At 36.6% G+C, this 18,740-nt stretch overlaps 1 protein-coding gene across 1 annotated transcript in view; it reads left to right on the top strand.

Annotated features, from left to right (window-relative positions):
- The first annotated feature begins 4,019 nt into the window (after nt 1–4,019).
- The window catches only part of LOC5569868 (P protein), a 255,338-nt gene continuing 240,617 nt past the window's right edge, over nt 4,020–18,740 (top strand). The window contains exons 1-2 of the mRNA XM_021847734.1: nt 4,020–4,035; nt 4,221–4,275. The gene's annotated coding sequence lies outside the window, so the exon portion shown is untranslated. The remainder of the gene's footprint in view (nt 4,036–4,220; nt 4,276–18,740) is intronic.

Below are 18,740 nucleotides of genomic sequence, written 5' to 3'. Positions count from 1 at the left end.
TGTTTGGCAAAGAAAGCTTTCAGTTAATAACTGTGGAAGTGATCATAAGAACACTAAGCTGAGAAGCAGGCTCTGTCCCAGTGAGGACGTCATGCCAAGAAGACGAAGATATCTGAATTACCAATCCTACACTTCGCTCACTAGGCTGACTAGAAATGTTAATATTGCCATGTATTGCACCATATATTTCGCACCTTCATAATGTACATACATTAAAGATCTTCCACACGGATAAAAATCTGATCCCCACACCATGATTTACAAATCATGAAATTCATAAATTGGTTAGGTTATAGGGTAGGTGAACCAGTTATGGACATAATGGTTCCATATTTCGCCATACGTGATTACTTTCATGTCTTCAAATTTTGAAAATTTTCATATTTTGTAGTAGTTAAATTTAAGATAGATCTTGATGTTAAAACATTCAAAAAGATTTAAAATGTGAAAATTACCAAAATTTCACATATGGCCAAATAGGGAACCACTATGGCCATAACTGGTACACTTTCCCTAATATCAGGATCACAAATCATGGTTCCTGGAGTCATAATCATGATTCCTCATAAGCGTAACATCCAGTGTGAAAACACTAAGCGGCGCACTTTGCTTCATCTCATTCGTATTGATCACTATTAATTCAAGATGACGAAGTGGTTGAGTGGTAGAGTACGTGGCTCACAATCGGAAGGTTCTTGGCTCGAATCTCAATGTACGCTATTTTTTAACTTTTTTTTATTTTGTCGATCATAAACGGATGCGCGACTCAGCATTTTTGGCATTTGAATCATGATTCCGAGCAATCAGCTACAAAAACCTAACGCGTGTGTTGCGTTACGGCAATCTGACTCATGATTTCATGAGTCCAAATCATGGTGTATTTTCATAAGACGAAAACACGCTGGAATCATGATATCATGAGTCATAATCTTGTTTTTGGATTCTGATTTCTACCCGTGCAATATTTTTTAAATAATTATATCAAGTATCGGTGAAATTGATTGTTTTCGGCGTTTTTTTTATAATGTTAGCAGTGCCAATAACTGAATGCGGGGAAAAAGTACTAAACCCAATTACCTCATGTAGTGGTAAAACTAACATTTAAGATTTAAAATCGGTAGATTTCATTTAGCTTCCATTTCATAATTGCTAAATATGGTGTGTTATTTGATTGACAATATTAAGTTTAATTTGTTCTTCGTCACAGACTATCAGTATAATAATGAGCTACAAATATCACACACTGAATGATTTTTATTGTAGAAACTACTGAATCCATGGCAAATCTAAGAACTACACCAACAATTTTCAAAAGACTTCATAAATCTGTCTTTTGAAGCATGACGCTAAGTTGTCCCCCAACGACCATAAAGGTATTGGGTGTAGATGACCCCGTGTGCCAAATCAAGCTCGCTGCTCTAGTTTACGCAACATGAGTACAAAAAGCCACTAGTAATAAATTGATAAACAGCATATAGTTTGAGGTAAAATAATATTTTATACTGTGGATATCTTCATAACACTGCATGCTGACAGAAAATTCATAACTTCAAAGGTATCGTTCAAATATTACGTAACGCGACAGGGGGAGGGAGGGAGTCTTCCGTAGTGCTACGGTCCACACCAAAATTTTAATTTTTTCATACAAAAGTTGTTGTGTGGGAGAGGGAGAGGGTCTAAAATTGGCAAATTCTGCGTTACGTAATATTTGAATCATCCCAAAGAAAACAAACTTCTATGCTGATTATCAACGCGCGCAGAACAATTTGTTATTGGTGGCATTTCATACTCATGCTGCGTGTACTAGAGCAGCGAGCTCGATTTTGCGCACGGGGTCATCTACTCCTAATACCTTCAGGTCCATTGGGGGACCACTTAGCGTCCATGTACGGACTTCAAATTTTTACCTGATTTTTTCTTACCAAAACGAGCACTTTACCATGACGATCTTATAACATTTCGCATTTTCAAAAACTAAGGGACAGCCTACTGTGCAAGTGCTCATATGAATACTGTTGATCTGGGAGGGAGGCACCGATACTACACACGAAATATGACACAACACTTTTCCAAATTGCAAGATAACTCCCGCTCACCAACGACAATCAAGGCAGGCTTGGGGAAAACCGCTAGTTTTCTTTTATTGTGTACCTTTGATCTTTCTGGACAAACTTGGAAAAAGGGCCATAGTGTTATGTGCATTCAATTTTAATGATGATTGGAAAACAGTAAAAAGATGCGTGTCTCATTACTTTATATTCGATCAAATTAAAAGGTACTATCGTGGCATTGCTTTTGGGTGTTGCAGGAATTGATTTTCAACCGACTGTTGTCAACTTTGCTGGAATGCAAAATTTTTTTTTGATCAATTACGCGCTTTTATCAAGTTTGTCCATTCTTCAAGATCTGGGCTCACAGTGACAGTTCGTGACAGCAAAATCTCGGCTCATTATGACGTACATAAATTTTGTAACGGCTTCTCCCTCCCAGCTGTTGATTATATATAGCTGAGAACAGGGTCTGTCTCAGTGGAAACGTAATACTAAGTAGACGGAACTATTCGGCACATTCAGAAAATCCTTCAAACTTCCTGTAGCCTCCTGTAAACAGGTTAAAAATCAATGAGTTTGTTTTGTGTTTTTGAACAATTTCGAGGAGAGCGAAAATTAATGCACGCACCTCTGAAAGAACGTTACAGGCAGTTTCGCCAGGGGCGAAGATTAGAAACGAACAAAAACGTGCTTTAGTTTTCACCACCCTGAAAAAAAAGGTTAAAACTGATTATAATTGCTGGTATAGTTGAAAAAATCTATTCCTGTCTCTTGCTGATGCATGTCCTATCGGAACTATTAATTTTTTACAGATGAAATAGTTAACATAATATGTTTTCCTTGTCTTTTAAAATAGACGCTATTCTCATTGAACGGAAAAAATAGCGTGTTATCTCCTCAACATTTTTAAAAGCGCTTATTTGGCGGTTTAGAAAATTGCTTTAATAAGTAACATTTGGAAACTAAGTATATATTATTTCAATCTTTTAGATAAGTTAAAAAGTAAAACATTTTTATTTTATTACAATCCAGAATAAGCTAATGTTCTATCAGGGTGGCGAAAACTAGGGAGGGGACGTTACATTGTCTCGGGATTTAGCAATTACTCTTCAAATAATATAAGATTAGGGTTCTAATTTCACTTTGATTCCAATTTGATCGATCAAAAGTTGAGGAGATTGGCTATTTTTCAGTGTAACTTTCGAAAAATGTCACGAGATAATATAAAAATGTAATATACAAACTTAAAAATGACCCCAAATATTTGCGCGGGTGTGTACGCCTCTGCTAATGGAGGTGAGACGAAGTCCCGATGTCTGTGTTGGGTGCTGGTAGTAGGGAGAAATTCCGGTAGGGTAACAACGCGGCTGCTGCTGATGATGCGACAATTCACAATAAAAAGAGTCGTCTTTGACTTTGACGCTGGTAATACGTAGGTCGGTTCATCAGATCCCTCGGGGGTGACCCCTCACTGAAACCGTGTCACTGGATGTTTTGCTTCTCCTCTCAGAATCAGCTGGGATGCAAAACCAATCGCCGTCTTCGTCTTCGTCGTCACCGTCACTCAATCGGACTCCGTCCGAAATACACGACGAAGAAACACATGCCGCTGCTGGCCGTCAGCATGCAACAGAACCAGCAGTTAGCTGCTCTGAATCGTCTGTAATAGAAGGTATACCCCCTTCGGTTGCCTAGTTAGTTAGTTATAGCGGCCGGTCGTACAATTCCATGCAACATTAGGTTTTGAACTTTTGCCGCGAGCAGAACCCGAATCGCCGCGTTGTCGTCGGTTTCTTGTTTTTTATTGTTTTCGATTTTTCCAGGCGCGTTTTTTTTTTGTTTTCGAGCTCGACGGATTTCGCGTGGTGAAGTTGTGGAGGGAGATTCAGGTGAGAGTGCTCATCGAAGTCACGCGCGTGAATATCCAGGATCGATTGTGGTGGTGATTTTAAATTGATAAATCTTCGAGTATAGTGGAATACCTGTAAGTAAATGAAAACCGAATTGAGTATTATGCCGTTTAGTTCCAACTAGAGTCAAGTCTAGTATATAGCATTGAAGACTTTCCAGTTGAGGTCGAAATTCGCGTATCTGCCAAAGGATTCAAAATCTAGTTGGAATCATATGGTATAGTTCTAAATTCGGTTTTGATTTCAAATTGTTCGTTAGTCTTCTTTTGCCGGTAGCAATTCACGCAATGAATTGCTTTCGTCGTATATAAAAGGTGATGATCACTTGTGATGTTGGAATAAATTTGGCGGGTAAAGGTTATTCGCGGAACGTCGTCATCGGGGTGATATCTACTGCTTTTACGGCATATTTATGTTGAAATAGTTATCGCCGCAGAGAGAGAGGAGTGATAAAGTGTTACGACCTCAGAAGAAACCGAAGAAGCACCCGCATCTGTGTTAGGGGGAGTGCTGTTGCGTGGCGTGAGAGCAAAAATAGAGGATTGCACTATTTTTAAAACCAGTCCGTGAAAGTGCCTGACGTCGATGGTTATCTACGGTTTGGAAAATCTATACGTCGTTGCCGGGGAATGCCGGTTGGCTGGCTGGGTGTGCGTGTGGTTTCGGTCGGTGGGCGGAAAATTAGTGACGACAGAAAACTCTGGTGAAAATGTGTGAATCATGAGAGCGCGTGACGTCGGGAGAATGCCGGCGACACTTCTTCTGTTGAGGCTATTACAGCATAGACTTCAGCCGAATTCTACCCATTCACAACGATTGCTAAGCTTAGGATTAGCTGGTATTTCGAAAAATTGAGTCAAGTTGGTCCAGAGCACGTTTCGTGTTAGCTTGGGGACTTATCCATCGTGATGACGATTGTCGGAAACAAACAAGTGTGTTCTTAATTCAAAAATGTACCGTACAGAATAAGCTTATATTATGGCTGGTTGGAATCTCCTACATCACACCGCCTTGTTTACTAGTTCAGTGATCAGCAGTGCGTAAATTACCAACACTCATTATTACTATTAACTTATTTTCTCTTGAGTGTCCATTTCCGAATTATCAAAATGGGATTTAGACAACAAAAACATTGATTTCACGCAGTGTAGATATCTTTTTTTTTATTAGTATCATTCTAAACATTACATTCATTTCTTATGGCTAGATGTTCTGTGTTATTAGACAACACTATCATCCTAATGTAGTATAATAAAACAACATATTACATTTCATTTGCCGTGGCAGTTCAGATTTTTTACAAGTGAGTTGATTTACCCTGCTCATAGGAGAAAAAAAAAGTTTTCAATTTACTTAACCTAACTTAACCTAAATATTTAACGCATTAATCGTAACAATAGAAGATTGTAACGATTTTTGCATGAAATAATTAATTATTTTATTTGATATTTGTTCCAATGTTTCAACATTGGATATTCTATGTAACTCATTGGTACCATACCAGGGAGGAAGCTTCAGAATAATTTTCAAATTTTTGAATTCTCTGTAGAGCTATCTTCATGGTATTACAACAACTTGTCTAAATTGGTACAGCTGGCAAGATGGCTGGCCTGAAAATTTATTGGAATACCAAAAGCTTGTTCAAAAAATTTTGATTTTATTTTATTAATTAGGGGGTAGAGACATTTTACATATTTATTACATTTGGCTTGAATGCCCTCAATGTGATCTTTGAAAGTTAAATTCTTACCTAGCATGAGCCCTATGTACTTAACTTCATCTGACCAATTTATTGGAACCCCTCTCAGCGTGACAACATGTCTACTTGAAGGTTTCAAATAAAGAGTTTTTGGTTTATGTGGGAATATTATTAGTTGAGTTTTGGAAGCATTAGGTGAAATCTTCCATTTTTGCAAGTATACAAATATCCAAACTATTTTGCAATCGACTACAGATGACACGCAGGCTTTGTCCTTTGACGGAGAGGCCTGTGTCGTCCGCAAAAAAAGATTTTCGACATCCCTGAGGTAACTAAGGTAAGTCAGATGTGAAAATATTGTGTAATATTGGTCCCTAAATGCTGCCTTGAGGAACACTAGCTCTTACAGGAAGTCTTTCAGACCTGAAGGTCCGATAATTAACCTGAAGAGTACGATTTGACAGATAACTTTGGATTATTCTAACAATGTATGTTGGAAAATGAAAGTTTTTTAATTTTACGATCAAACCTTCATACCAAACACTGTCGAATGCTTTTTCTATATCTAGAAGAACAAGACCAATAGAATAGCCTTCAGATTTGTTGGAACGGATCAAATTTGTTACACGTAAAAGTTGATGAGTGGTCGAATGTCCATGGCGGAATCCTGTTCATTGGCCAAAATTGAATTTTCGTTAATGTGGGCCATCATTCTGTTCAAAATGACCTTTTCAAAAAGTTTACTGATGGACGATAGCTAGGAGCTTTTGCAATTTTTGTCTGGTTTCAAAATTGGTACAAGTTAGCTTCCAGTGAATTGCCATGGAAGTTGATATATTTGCTAGCGAAGTAAGCAATGAAAAGCAATGATCCATGTACAGCTTAAATTGGGAACTCAAGCGTAATGTTGACACTTCCCAAATTTTGTGTTTTGTTTGATTTTGAAATTCTTGATGGAAGAAAAGCCCAAAGTTTGCTTCAACTAATTACAAAATGAACACCTAAGATTTTACCAAGAGTTCATTTTGTGGTTTTCACGAACTTCCTAAAAATTAATAAACCCTAATAAATTCAATGTAGTATTCTCCTTAGGACAACCATAAAAGTTACCTTAGAGATTCCAGCATGAATTCCTTCAAAATACCTTCCTGATTTTTTTCAAGAAAATAAGTACTCCGGGAATGTTAACAATGATTTGACAGATTTCTCATAACTTCTACTAAGATTCCCGATTACAATATCTTTAAGATTTTAAATAGTATTTTCTCAAAGGATTTACTAGAATTTCTTTCAAATTATCGTTCAGATTTCAACCAGTGAATTCCTTCAGGAATTACTACAGAGGTTGTCCCTAAGATTACTTTGGGAATTAGAGACCATAGAGTTCTTAGAAAATGTTTTCAAATATATCTTCAAATAATTTCCCCAGGCATTTTCCAAGGAATATCTCCAGAAAAAAGTAAGGATTATTTTAGAAATTAATGGTTAAATTTTCCGAAATTACGGTAGATATTTCAAAAGAAAATTCCCAAATGAACATTTGATGCAACTTGATTAAATTTGAAAGTAACCCATGATGAAATCTCACAAAGTTTTTTGACAGAACTAAAGGATTTCGTAGATAAATTGCTTTGATGACTGGAATTACTAGACCATTTACTATGACCTCTAGAAGAAGCCATGAAGATTTTACTTGAAAAATACACGAGAAATCGCACTACACATCGCATACACGTAATTTCGCATAAAATGTTGGGAAGTCATTAGAGAGGAGCTTCATGAGGAATTCCAAGTAAATTTGAAAAGGAATTCTTGGTAAATTTCCTCAGAAAATCCGTAGTGTATTTTTTGGAGCAATTCCTAGTGTAAATTTAGATGAATCCTTAAAGAAATCCAAATACAGTAATACCTCGATATAACGTAACCTCTTTATAAAAGGAACCTCGATATAACTCAAACCTTTTTTGGCTCTCATTTATTTTTCCAATTTTTATTGAAAACATGATATATGAATTACAATAAATGTTCTTCAAGATTCAAACACCAATCAATATTAAATCAGAGCAATCCAAGCGTTTACTATCACTGAATACAGATATTCTTCAAATTATTTCTCCAAGAATTTGATGTCTCTCCTGGAATTTCTTCACGGATTTGAACCAGAAACAATTCTGATATTCATGTTTAATACTAAAACTTAAATAATTGCGACAGTGATCTTGTAGGAATCCCACTAGGGTTGTAGGACATTTCCCAGAATGACATTCCCCATAAACCATGCCCCACAATAGGACATTCCTCAGAATCGTTTTCATACATTTTTAAAGAGCGAGAAGAAATAAATTTGGTTTTATTTAGTCTTTTGTCGTTAATAAAGTGTACGGCGAAACTAGGGTGAATCGCCAATCATATGAAGATGACCGGTTCGTTCAGCACCTTGAAATACAAAAAGTTGTACGAGCTAAACTTTTCGGGGAACTGGGCTATTCGGGAAAACGGGGTATTCGGGGAACTGGCGTTCGGGGAAACGACATTCGGGAAAAAGTAGCAAAACTGTTAAAGATAAGCTGCTTTTACATATTTCATCAAACTTGACCCAAGCTATTCGATAAATTATTTGTTTTGAATTCATAATAATTCTTCCCTCTTTTCAAATTGGCTGTTCTTTCTGATTGTATATTCAAAAGGTGATTTGTATTAGTGTAATATACTTTCAATTCATAATAAATTGATGGAATTTTCTTTTTATTGCTTTCATAGCATATCCTCCCTTCTTTTGAACATTGGCTGTTCTTCCTAGGTTTATTGTCTTCGTCCGTGGTGCCCAAAGTGCGTGTTGTCTACATTTCTTGAATGTGCCAAACTACGTTCAATTTTTTGTCAGGAGGCTGATCTATTCGGATAACTACAGTAGACCCTCCACATCTCGATGTTCTACATCTCGATATCTCTCCCTATGTCGATGATTTTTTCAGTCCCTTCATTCTGCATACATTTTCACTCTCCATATCTCGATATCTCCATATCTCGTTCCCAATTTTCTCTCCATATGTCCATATGCCCATTATCAAACAAAAATTGTGTTCACTATTTAATGGATTTCTGGTGAATGTCCCATTCTGGGGAATGGCGTTCTGGGGAATGTCATTCTGAGGAATGAATTTCTGGTAAATTTCGTACAATCTCCCACTAGTTAATGCTCATGATATTTATGTATAAAAACTTCTGAGATATTCCTCAAAAACAATTCCAAGGATTCCATCAGATTTTTTTTCAATGCGATTTCAGAGAGTGCTCCAACAGTTTCTAGAAACATTTGATCAGTATTGACTTAACGGATTCCCGTCCCAAGGATTTCTTGAGAAATTTCATAAAAAAATTGTAATTATATTCCTTCAGGATTTTATCCAGAATATATTCAAGAACTGTTTCCAAAGGATTCCGAATTCTAGGGATTTTAAATTCAAGGATTTTGAATTTCTCCAATAGTTTCTTTTTCAAATATATCTATGAATTCTTCAATGCCTTTGATCAAGAATGTCTCCAAGTGATTTCTCCAGGAAATAAAGAAGCTTCAACTACGAATTCTTCAAACCATTCTGCCTACGATACATTAATTTTTCCGGAGTATAGAAATTCATAAATTATTCCAGCAGTTTTTCAAAAATTCTTCTAGCGACCCTTTTGAAGAACTATCCAGTAATAATTATTGAAATGCCCTGGCAATTATTCTAAAAATTCGTCGTTCGTCCAAAAACCTAAAAAAACAATCTTCTCGAAATATCTTCATTTAATAAATTATAAATTTCTGCGGTACATTCTGTATATATTTATGCAAGAACCATCATATGGACTACTTAAGATTCTTTAATTCTTTCTTCATTTTGTGTACTACTTAAGTTTCTTCAAGGATTCAATGTGGAACGAAATCCTTCTATTTGATTCCATCAGGAATTTCTTAAAAAAGTTCTTTAGGATTTTTCTCAGTGGATTCTCCAAGTAATCTTTAAGATTTTCGTCTATAGAATATCCTACTGATATTTTGTATTACGAAATATATTCGGTAATTCGTCCAAAAACTTATCAAGATCCCCAGATCCCCCAGAGAATTCTCCTGGAATAATGCCGATACTCTCACAACGTATTCGTTTTGAAACTTTTCTATGGAAAAACTCTCACCATTAGTTCTTATTTGAATGGAGTTTTCTAGTGGTTCATCATCAATTTACTGATACATTTTTTAAAGAATTCTTGAGGAATTTATTCTAAAATTCTGTCAAGAAAATACAAAAGGATTTATTTCAAGAATTCCTCCTAACAAAATTCTTCAAGTCCCATAATTGCCTACTAGAACTGTTCATGGACGGCTCAACATTAACTTTTTTAAGGGTTTCTGAAAGATCTCGTTCATGAATTTCTTTCAGAGTTTTTCCTCCAAAGATATTTCCGGAATACATTTCTTTGAAGATTGCAGCAATATAGACTTAAAAATAAAAAAAAAGAAAATTAAAAGAAAAATAAAAAATAAAACCGGAAAAATATGTAAGCTAGACTGAAAATGCTTGCTAGGTCAATAACATCATTTCATGATCCATTTTCTAATAAAAGTATACATGTTCAACGAAATTTAGATTCAAAAAAACTTGCTTCGATATAACGTAACAAAATAAAAATCGAGTTATGCTATATCGAAGTATTATTGTTAAAAGTCCTGTATGGTAAACTGGAGAAACTGGCATAGGCATTCTCTTAGCAGTTCTTTGAAAAATCCTCAAATGCAAATGAACAGTATAGTATGTTTTCAAGGAGCTCCTGTAGGAAGCTAGGGAAGATCTCCTATAGTTACAACTGGAGAAATCATAATGGCCAAGAAAAGCTTTATAGCGATCATGTATTTCCAGAAGCAAATTACGAGAAAATTCCTCTATCCATCCCTTGAACCAACGCTGGAAGGTTTTTGGGAGACTTGGTGTTGGAATCAATAGAGAAATTTCTGAATGAGATTCCAGAAGTATACCTGAAGAGATCTTTGTAACATTCACTATCAGAATTTCGGAAGTTTTTTTCTCGAGGAATCTGAAAAGGAATTCCTAAAGAATCAGTGAAAAAAATTGCTTAAAATAGAGACTTTCAAGATCTTAAAAATAGAGCCTTGCATTCAGCCATTTTCGCATTCGTATACACATATTTATTAAATGAGGCAATTCTTAAGCATGATTTGTGATTAAATTCGCTCCAAAGTGTCATTTTATGTTTTTTCCTATTTATATCTAAAAAAAAAACTATTTTTCAATGTTGTTTTAAATTTAAAAAAATGTAATAAGCCTTACATTGACTTTTGTCGAGTTCATTTAGACAATATCTGAGTTGCCCAATCGCAAATGGGTGTAAGTGACATTTTAGTAAGTTTTGAGCTGAATATACCGATAAATTTAACAGTTTTTTATAGCACGAGGACTGTATTTTGAAGTGATATGTCCATCCTCCAGGAAAAAAATTAACATAATTCTAGAAAATTGGCTTGTTGATTTGAAATCTATACAATTTGTATGGAACGAAACCTATCTGTAAAAAATTCGAACTCGTTTTGCTCAAAGCAGATTATTGTCACTGACATCCTTTTGCTTCTAGCCCCCTTATCAGTATTCTTAAGTATGGTATAACAAAAAGTTGTAAAATAGTGATTGATTTGTCCTCGGTTTACGGTTCTCAGATTAACAAGCCTATTGAGAAATCTGCTGAAATGATATGTTACAAAAACACAAACTAAGTATGTATTGATTTAAATTGACATTCTAGGTCAACAAACACGTACTCTTGTACTCGTGTACGGTGTCCGGCCATTTGGCCGAACGCCGTTTGGCCGAACTCCATTTGTCCGAATGCCATTTGGCCGAATGCCATTTAGCAGAATGCCGTTTGGCCGAATTACGAAAAAAAAATCAAATTGCTACAACGCTGATGTGTAGGATTTATAAATGTGGCCCAATAACTAATTTAACCCTTTGGGGCCGGCGCGGTCATATATGACCGCAGTACAAAAAAGGCTGTAAAAAAAGAACCAATGAACAAATGTATACACTGTCTTCAGCAAAGTTGTCCCAAATATACTCTTTTATCAGAGAAAAATATGAAGTATATGCCTTTATGACCTAATTGACAACCTAGAACATCCTGAACATCCTGAAGTTTGGAAAATTGAACTATAAGTACATACGAAGCGTGAAATGCTGTTTGTGAACATAAATGATGTTCAGGCTAGATAATACAGAATTACTCTTTTAACGAAAACACTATTTCACTTGCTTTGCTATGTCCTGGGATGTTCTAGGACGTCCAAACTGTCCTGAAGCACACTCTTTGAAATCTACAACCGTAACAGTAATTGTTTGGGTTAAAAACAATAACATTACAAATTCAAATAGAATCTACCAACCTCTGAGAATTTCAAGAGCTATTTCAAGGAACATTTGGGATATTCCAGGCCCTCCAAATTACCCTGGAGTTCAGAACTTTAGGTCTACACTTGTTCCAGTAGTTATTCTCGCTAAACTGAGTGAAGTTATATAATCTACAATGTTTACTGAACCTTGTCACGGATCAAAAGGCTACTTCAAGAAACGTTTGAGGTATTCCAGGCCCTCCAAATTACCCTGGAAATCTGAATTTCATGTCTACATTTATTCCAGTAGTATTTCTTGCTAAACTGGGTGAAGTTATATAATCTACCATGTTCACTGAACTTTCGCACGTATGGATGTTTTAAAGAACGTTTGGAGTATTCCGGGCCCTCCAAATTACCCTGAAGTTCAGAACTTCAGGGCTACACTTATTCCAGAAATTTATCTCGCTAAACTATTTATAAAATCTTTCCTGCTCACTAAACCTTCTCATGCATCAATAGGCTGTTTCAAGGAACTTTTGGGATATAATAGGTGCTCCAAATTACCCTGGAGTTCAGAACTTCAGGTCTACACTTATTTCAGTATTTTTTCTTGCTAAACTGAGTAAAGATATATAACTTACCAAATTTACTGACCCTTGTCACGGATCAATAGGCTAATTCAAGGAACGTTTGGGGTATTCTAGGCCCTCCAAATTACCCTAGTGTTCGTAACTTCAGGTTTACATTTGTTTCAGTAATTTATCTCACTAAACTGAGTGAAGTTATATAATCTAACATGCTCACTAAACCATCTCATGGAATAATAAGCTCTTTCAAGGAACGTTTGGGATATTCCAGGCCCTCCAAATTACCCTGGAGTTCAGAACTTCAGGTCTGCACTTGTTCAAGTAATTTATCTCGTCAAACTGAGTTTGGGGTATTCCGAGCCACCCAGATTACCCCGGATTTACAATTGTTCTAGTATTTTTTCTTACTAAACGATGAAGTTATTTAATGTTCACTGAGCTTTCTCACGAATCAAAAAGATATTTCAAGGAACGTTTGGAGTATTCCAGGCACTCAAAATTACCCTGGAGTTCAGAACTACAGGTCTTCCCTTGTTCCAGTAATTTTTCTTTCTAAACTGAGTGAAGTTATATAATCTACTATGTTGACTGAACCTTCTTCTGGATCAATATGCTGTTTCAAGGAACGATTGAGGTATTGCAGATCCTTCAAAATTTCCCCAGGACTTCAGAACTTCAGGTCTACTATTTTTCCAGTAATATTTCCTTCTAAACTGAGTGAAGTTATATAATCTACCATGTTCACTGAACCTTCTCACAGACCAATTGGCTATTTCAAGAAAAACGTTGGTGATATTCCAGGCCCTCCAATTTACCCTGGAGTTCAGAACTTCAGGTCTACCCTTGTTCCAGTAACTTTTCTCGCTAAAATAATCAAAGTTTTCCCTTTGGGCCGGCACGGTCATTTATGACCGCAGTCGGAAAATGGCTGTATAAAAAGAATCAATAAATAAAATTTACTGTCTTCGGAAAAGTCCTTGCAAATATACTTCCCTGTCAGGGAAAAATTTTAGGTGTATGCCTTAATGTCCTACTTGGCAACCTTGAACATCCTGAACATGCAGAAGTCTGACAAATAGAATAATTAGTATAAAAGTAGCTTAAAATGCCTTTTGTAAATACAATTTATGTTCGTACTTGGTAATACATACCTATTATCTCAAGAAAAACGCTGCTTCACATGCCTTTTCATGTCATGGCAAAGAGTTTACCAAGTGCTTAACTGACAATAAGGCAATCCATGAGACAGCTGTGATCAGCTAAATTTTTTTGTTTACCATGAATTTTTGACAATCATCGCTTGGGGAACAAAGGAGATTGGTAAGCACTGATGACGCTTAACGAAATTTCGGTAAGTTTAGTGTTCACTGTGCTTGCACTTTGAGCTGTCAACCCAATCGCGAAGTGTCCTCTTGGATAGTCTGATAGTCCACACTGCCATCTGTTGCAAGAACCGCGCGAAGCACTGTCTGCCATGATGGATTTTTAGTTGACGTTTGCCTAACACGCACACTACTACACGAATTGCCTGTAAGTTTTGTTCGCATCATTCAGCAACGTGTACACTATCAGAAGTCAAAGCGGTCGAACACTGGCGCCTCTGGTGGAACGATCGCGTCGGTCAAATGAAATTCAAATTCATCGTTAAACGCATGTACCATGAGCTTCTCAAGGGTGTTACGTCTGTTTGTCTGTGAGAGTACAGTAGTAACGCCTCTACACGGATAGTCGTGTTGCACGATTGCAAAAAAGAAGTAGAGCTCGAGATTTGTATGACGATTACCGGATCTTTTCGTAAAGGAAAGAGTCTTGACTTCCTTGGGCACAGAGTATGGGCGCATGCCTGCCACATGATATATCCATGCAAAAAGGTCATTAGCTGTGAAAGATCTCAGGTAATAAATGTGCAAGTGCTAAACTAACATTAAGCTGAGAAGCCAGCTTCCTCCCAGTGGGAACGATATGCCAAGAAAAAAGAAGAAGATTCGTCGACAAACACATATATTCAAAACGTGTTTCTACTCGTTTACGCATTTAGACTCTACTGAGGTTTTCACAAATTGTTCTCAAACAAAAGGTGAAAATAGTATATTTTAAGTGACATAATTTATGGATGCTTCCCAATAGATGTCGCTAATTATGACTGGAAACTTTGTCGAATACACCATGTTTCGGAAGTGCTTCGTTTCGTGGTTATTAATTTATTACCACTAAATCCTGACTCTCATCGCGTTGTACATCTTATGTACTGTACATCCCGACAAGTTAGATAATCTAGAACATTCGAAATGATCTGATAATATTTGCTGAACACTCAGAAGGTTCAGAATATACGGTAGATTACAGTTCATCACCTTGTATGATGAACATGGTTGTTATTACAAGCATAGACTTCAAGTTATGAGCTCAAGAGCAGTTTGGAAGACCTAGCACCTCCCAAAAAAAATATTTGTCATCATTTCTTGTTATGTTTGGCATTTTGAGCACCGTAACTATTGAAAGGCGTTCAAAAAACTGTATAATAGTTCTTGGAAAAAATCAGGCCCCAAAGGGTTAATTGTTGATTTTTATGATGTGGCGGGACGATAATGATACAATTGAACCGTCTATTCAGGACGAAGTTATGGACTCCATACATCGTGCAAGACTGATAGTTGATTTGTATCAACGGTGTGCTAAGGTTTCGAGTGTCTTTATTAATTCATCATAATTTTAAACATAGGCTTTTCTTTCGTTCGTTTTTTTTCCTGATCCAGCAGAAGGACGATTAAGTTGCGAACTGTTTTAGATATTGTCAGAAGCCTACAAGACTACTAATGCGATGCGAAAACCTCTGCTGGCAGCTCTTACTACTAGCAGAGCAGTGAATGGTTGCATACATTTAGAGCCTTCTTTTTTCAGCATTGACTGTTTCTTGAACTAACACTAAAGAGCTAATTATTTGTATATGAATGACGATTTATCATTCTTTAAGCATAAGCAGAATTAGTTCTTTGAAATTTATTTCAAACCCATGCTAACTGTAGTTGACTATTATTTTCAATTTCGACTAAACGACATTTGGCCAAATGGCATTCGGCCAAATTACCCTTTCGGCCAAATGGCGTTCGGCCAAACGGCATTTGGCCAAATGGTATTCGGCCAAATGACCCGGAACCCTCGTGTACTGTACATGCTCTGTTTTGAAACAATGTTTAGCAATAAACAATACCTTTCAATGCTGCATTTCAAACTTTGCCCATTTTTCGTTTCTTTTAAATAAGGGGAAGCGTGAATATCTTAACTCACAACTTCCTTCCGAAAACGTGGGTTTTTGTTGATAAACTTGACATGGAAGGAAGAATCACCTTACTAGACAACGGGCTAGCATGCAACGCCCAGTGACACTGTCGAAATAGATTCCTGACAAAAAGTTTTTCGGACTGAAGCGAGAATCAACCCCACACTCTTTGGCTCGATGCGGCTATATGCTTGGTGACACTAACCACACGGCCATGAAGCCTACAATTGTTTCTTAGGAACATTCAATTCCATCCAAGTATGAAATGGATACTGTTGAAAATCAAAATGTGCAATGAATTCGATGTATTGGACAATTTTTCCTAGTAACATATCGAGGCAGCCTCTACCGCAGCCTCTTTTATTCAAGTGAGGAAGCAAATAGTTCCGCCAATCACAGTAAGTGTTTTCGAATAAATCCAGGGATGCTTTTTTCGAAAACCCTTAAAGACCGCGAAGTACTTCTCCAACTCTGGAAGTGAAGAGGCATAAACTGTTAACGTGCGAAGATAAAAATGAACGTTTGTTCTAGATCGTCTTGAAAGGTCTCTTTAATGACCTGTAGATTTCAAAAGTGAAATATTTCTTTTGGTTTACTTGGATTTTCTCCAGAACAAGTTATTAAAACGAAGAGAAGATCACAATCTGGCAAATATCGGAAAGGTCTTTCACAAAAAATTTTGTCTATATCTTTGTTACATGCAGATTGCTCTTCACGCAAACGAATTGTGAGGTTACGTACCAAGCCGATAAGTGAGAACGATTATCTTAGGTAGAGCCTATAACAAGTCTCATTCTTTGATTAACGTTCGCTTGATTGACAATCATTGGGTTCATTTTAATCATGCTCATCATCAATAAACGGTAAATTTGCACCGAAGAATTCAACAAACTTTCCGAGTTAATCACCATCCGATTGCTACAGAAGCAGAATTCAGAGGAATAAAACAAAACCGAAAACAGCTCATAAGTCCATCATCATTTACCACTTCAGCACCTTGTTCCGACCTACCACAAACTCGACAAGGTCACTTCCACTCAACAGTTTTTTTTTGCTCTACCTACAATATATTACTGCAATAGCGCAACAACCGACTATGCAGCGTTTATTGGAGAAATTTCCTCTGCATTAGTTGCTAGGGTAAGTGTACCTGTATTTGGTGTTCTCAGGAAAAACAGTTTTTCATAGATTAGTCAATAATTTTCGGATAACCGTCATTACGTTAAACGAAAGCTTTCGATCCATGTTTAGTAAAATATATAAAGGAAGTGATCCCAAACTTTGTTTATATATTGAAAATAAGGGTGGCGAGTACTGGAATACCTGAACCTTGTCTTAAATTTCTGTTCCTGAATTCACCACCTACAATGATTTCTTATGAGGTTGGCAATTTAAGAACACCATGGCAAAATAAGGTCCAAGAAACAAAATTTTTGGCACTATTGCGAATACCGGTGCATCCACCCTATTATAAGCTGGCGCTAGTAGCGATGGTATCAGCCGGCGAACCAAAAGTTTAGTGAGGGCGAAGCAAAAAAGAAAAATCGACAAGACCAACTCGAATAACATGCCAGTCAGTAGTGCAACACTCTCCACCAGTAGGTAACTCATTCGCTCGCCTCTATGCACTGCTGCTGATGGACTGGACTGACTCCGTACTTGATGTGGTGATTTCATATGTTTACACATGCAAGCATGCATGCGGGGCTATATGCATATGCAGTTTGGACCAGGGCAGCGAGCTTCGCCAGTGGCCGGGTGTGCAATTTCAGTTTGTTGGCGTCCGAAGGTGTTCAAAAAACCGATTATTGGATGACCTTGACCAAGTTTTGATGAATTTCACCGGAATTCATACTTCAAAATTTTCCTTGTGATTAGTTGAGTAGGATGTATTGACTGGTACTGCATGGCTGCATTGAAGACCGCCCAAACATAGTAAAAAATACTATAGATAAGCGTATACGATAGTATGAAAGGAAATGGGAAGTTTGAGCCATCTCTAATCAGTAGAGAACGACTGCATTCCTTCCTGTATTGTTTGATTTGGCTTCGTGGCGCTATCACATACAGTACTGGACAGAATAAAGTACGCATTGGCCGTTTTTCCATACAAAATGGTCAAGTTTGGAGATCTGAATCTCAGCTTTTAGTGGTTCGATTGATCCGAAATTTTCACCACAGCCTAGATATAACATAAATTTTACTCAATTGAAATTTTACTGCATTTGAAACACAATCTTTTAAATTATTGAAAATATCTCAATTTGCGAAAAATTGCAAAATTTAATTTTGAAAATATTTTGAAAACAATCAGTTTTACCTAAAAATTATGTTCTGCAAACTTGTGTGTCTTATCAAATTGTACATTTTTGCAGAAGGACTTATTTCTCTAAGTATTTTCATTTAAAAATTATGTTTACTTTGAAATTTTGTCATTTTTATCAAAGTTTGAGATTTGCGATAACATAAAAGTTCGTTAATGAAAAACTATAAATTTCTAGCCTAGCAAATTTGAGGTTACTTTCAAGCTGCGGTGAAAATTTCAGGTCAATCGGACAACTAGAAACCGAGATATAAGACTCCAAACTTGATCATTTTGTATGAAAAAACGGCCAATGCGTACTTTATTCTGTCCAGTACTGTAGTTCACTGTTGTTATTACAAGCTACTCTAGTGGTCAGTTTAGCAATAGGATTGCAGCTGCAGCAATATTGCCACTCCAGTGCACAGTGGCAGGAAGCCGGATAAAAATTGACACAAAAATGTCATATTCAACATCTACCAATGTTTTTTTTTTTGATAAACATAATTACAAATAAAATGTTTAG

Source organism: Aedes aegypti, chromosome 2 (genome assembly GCF_002204515.2).
Source record: "Aedes aegypti strain LVP_AGWG chromosome 2, AaegL5.0 Primary Assembly, whole genome shotgun sequence".
Classification (NCBI taxonomy): domain Eukaryota; kingdom Metazoa; phylum Arthropoda; class Insecta; order Diptera; family Culicidae; genus Aedes; species Aedes aegypti.
Note: the sequence above shows the minus strand (reverse complement) of the source record. Positions and strands in the feature narration are given on the sequence as shown.